Source organism: Grammomys surdaster, unplaced genomic scaffold (assembly GCF_004785775.1).
Source record: "Grammomys surdaster isolate TR1022 unplaced genomic scaffold, NIH_TR_1.0 347, whole genome shotgun sequence".
In the NCBI taxonomy this organism is placed as follows: Eukaryota; Metazoa; Chordata; class Mammalia; order Rodentia; family Muridae; genus Grammomys; species Grammomys surdaster.
The window spans coordinates 598,461-602,043 of record NW_021604766.1 but is presented as its reverse complement, the minus strand read 5'-3'; the positions used below and the strand labels follow the sequence as shown (position 1 = coordinate 602,043).

The following is a 3,583-nucleotide window of genomic DNA, read 5'->3' as shown; positions in this document are numbered from 1 at the left end:
TGTTCTGCTCCTGATGGCTCTCCAGACAGCTCTGTAGATAGCTCTTGGCTCGGTAGTCTGCTCAAGATAGCTGTCTGCTCGACACGGCTCTCTGCTCAAGACAGCTCCCTGCTTGAGACAGCTCTCTACTAGAGATAGCTCTCTGCCAGAGACAGTTCTCGCGAACTAGAAACAGTTCTAAACACTTTCTGGATAGCTCATGGGTTTTCTGACCAAAGTCAGAAAAGCTGCTAGAAAAAAATTCTTGGAGTTTCCAACCAAAATCAGAAATCCTGCTAGAAAAACTCTAGAAGAGCTGTGTTCGCTCTCAAAGTAGTTCTTCCTGGGTAGCTCTCTCTGGAAAACCAAAGCTTAGTCTTCTCTTTACATAAAATGTTTGTTTTCCCTCATAACAGGACCACCTAAAACAATGTTCATGCTTTTTAACCCAAAATTGTTTAAACATTTTTCAATTTGTTTAAAATTCTTTTGAGCTTCAGAAAATCAAATTGGATATACCTCCCATAGGTCAAAATTTCTAAATTAATAACCATTGTTTAATCCTTAATTAATAAAATAATATTATCTCCTTAAGCCAATTTCTTTTTCACAGAAAAGCTGTTACCAGATATATAACTAGCATGGTATCTTCTTCCTTGGCTACCTAAAGCAGATAAATAATTCCCTCTGCTTTCCTTAATACAACACAGGAAACTTCCTACTTAAAGGATTCCTTCCAGGACTAAAATTCCCTTAACACCCTTGCCTCTTTTCTAGTTCTACAACAACAGACCACCAATCTGCTACCACTCAAACTATTACGGAATTAACATGTTCATTACCCACTGTAGTAACTATTCCACAGGTCTATTGCCATGAAGAAAGAAAGTTTTGATCAGTCATCAAAAGCAATGAGGACAAAGATCCTCTAACTCTCCTAATGTAGCAGAGGAAGTCCTGGAAGCTCTCAGTTATCTCCAGCTGGATGGCCAGGAGAGAATCACTCCACATTATTGGCTTGTGGCTCTACAACCCTGGTATAGAAGCTTTTCATAGGGCTACCTTGGTTCTCAAGAGATCTAAAAGAATTGTTTCACCTTTGATATATGGGGATCACAGCCTTAAGGTGTGTGATTTCTAGTTTTGCCTTACTTATTACATCCTTGGTTTAAGAGATTCACATAGCACATCATCCAAGATCAGTTATCCAAAAAATGTGTCAATAACACTCATAATCTAGGAGACTATTGACAGGGGACACTAGGATAGCCATAATGCTTTAGAAGAAGCAGTTCTATTTATGGGAAATCAGATTTAAAATATTAAGATCAGAATCTCAGTGCCATTCACTGTTTTGTTGGGTCTGTGTAACCCCCTTGGAGTATAATACCTCTGAACATGACTAGTCTAAAATTCAGTCTCATTAAAGGGGCTTCAGAATAATTCTAATTTAGCTTTGGATACAAATATCCTACATCATAGGATCATGGATATTAGTAACTCTAAAACAGGACCCACTTCTATTGAGAAAATGTCTGCAGCCTCTGTTGTACATGAATGCACCCTTTAATCATCCTGGGTGACCTTGCTGATAAATGGAAAAATTGCAGTTAGTTTATTCTTACTAGTTTCTTTCTCCTTTCAGTCTTCATCAAGCAAGTCACATGTTCAATAACCACACTCACAATCAACATTCACTCTCTCAAATTAAAACAGAAAGGGGGAGATGCTGAGTCTTGTATGGCTTTGGAAGGGACGATGCGACACAATTTCCTGCCACTAGAGCAGAGCCAGCAGGGTGTGGGCCTCAACAAGGATTGACAGTTGCTGGGCATGAGGCTTGTTCATATAATAATTATGTAATTTACTTCATGCTCCTCCTTTGGGAGATGTTCTCCCTGCCAAAGCTAATGACTTCATGATGATTAGAAGCAGCATGAATCTAGAAGGAAAGGGTGTGTCTAATGTAAATGCTATGACCATCAGGACAGCCCTTAAGGCTATAGGAAAGAACTCTAAAAACATGAGTTTAAAAATATATAAACAGGATTTTTCAACTATGTAAAATATAAAGATATGAATTGTATGAGGGGCTTCACAGACATAAAAGAACAAAAGCTACTGTGTTAATAAGCCAGCTTGTCAGAAAGACACAGAGGAAGGTAGATCACTGAGTTCAAGGTCTGCCTGAGACAGAGAAAATTTAGGTCCACGCATGGTGGGAATGGTAATTTCATGACTGGATCCCACCGAGCTAGCTTATTGTCTGTGCTCACAAAGGCAGGTAGATCTCTGAATTCATTTGCAATGTTTAAAAAATGTACCTGCTGTCTCTAAGAATCAAGGGGCCAATTTGTGGGATAATCAAAAGGGAACCTGGAGTAAATGATTGAATTGATGTGTAAATAAAAGACTGGGCTTTGGTCTGAGAGAGAGACAGAAACAGAATCAGATAGAGACAGAGAAACAGAGACAGAGAGAGACAGAGAGACAGAGACCCAGAGAGAACTGCTTGGAGAGTGAATACAGTTCTTTTAGAATTTTTCTAGCAGGACTTCTGACCTTGGTTAAAAAAAAATATTCAAGAATTTTTTTCTTACATCTTTTCTGACTTTGGTCATAAAACCCGTGAGCTGTCTTTTAGATTTTTTTTTTTTTTTTTTTTGCATGTGAGAGCTGTCTCTGGCAGAGAGCTGTCTCAAGCAGTGAGCTGTCTTGAACAGAGAGGTGTCTTGAGCAGACAGCTATCTTGAGCAGACTACAAAGCCAAGAAATGCCTACAGGGTTGTCTGGAGAGACATCTGGAGAAGAACATAGAGTTGTCAGCTTGTACCCACGATTGACTTCTGATTGTTATTTTGCTGCTCCCATACACCCCTTCCTCAGGATCTCCTCTCCAAGCCGAGGCTGGATCTTGGCACTAAACTGAATAACAGAACTTTGTCTACATACAATGCTGTTAGTATTGACATTTATTATAATTATTAAATTTTATATTATCTCTTCCAAAACATAGAATTCATAGTAGTGTTTTCACATATAGAAACAGGAAACTAATGGCTGATACCAACTCATATGTAGACATATGCTCTAAAAATCAAGGGCAACATTTCTCTCTTCTTAAAGACATCACAGGGAAAAGGGTATTCAATAAAATCTCAAGCTAAAGTCCAGAAGGTAAGAACCCTATGCTTTTTAGTGTTGCTTCACTCTGAAGACTGTTACTCACTGTGATGTGTCAGGTAAAAGTTGAATAACTAAATAGCTCTTTTCAGTGTACTCAATAGGAGAGGTGCTGGAGCTTGGAACCTTTTGGAAATGGAAACTAGTAGGACCTAGTAAGAGTTTATACTTTTAGTTAGAGCCCCAAATAGCTGTATCCTAGGAGAAATGATGAGGGATACGTAAGTTACTCCTCGTTACAGGGTTTGTCACTCTACTCTCAAAAAAGGCAACACAGGCTACTGGCATTAATTATTCTTATTACATCATTAAAATGATGATTGTGGCAATAGAATGTCTAGTATACTGATCTATGAGTTATTGCTCAGGGAAGGTCCAGAGATCTCTAAAACAACACAGGCTAATGCCATTCCTCTTATTT

At 38.6% G+C, this 3,583-nt stretch overlaps 1 non-coding gene across 1 annotated transcript; it reads right to left on the bottom strand.

Annotated features, from left to right (window-relative positions):
• Positions 1 to 243: 243 nt before the first annotated feature.
• Positions 244 to 307, bottom strand: LOC114630882. Its single transcript, XR_003712872.1, has one exon. It is a non-coding gene; the product is annotated as a U7 small nuclear RNA (small nuclear RNA).
• Between the last annotated feature and the right edge of the window lie 3,276 nt (positions 308 to 3,583).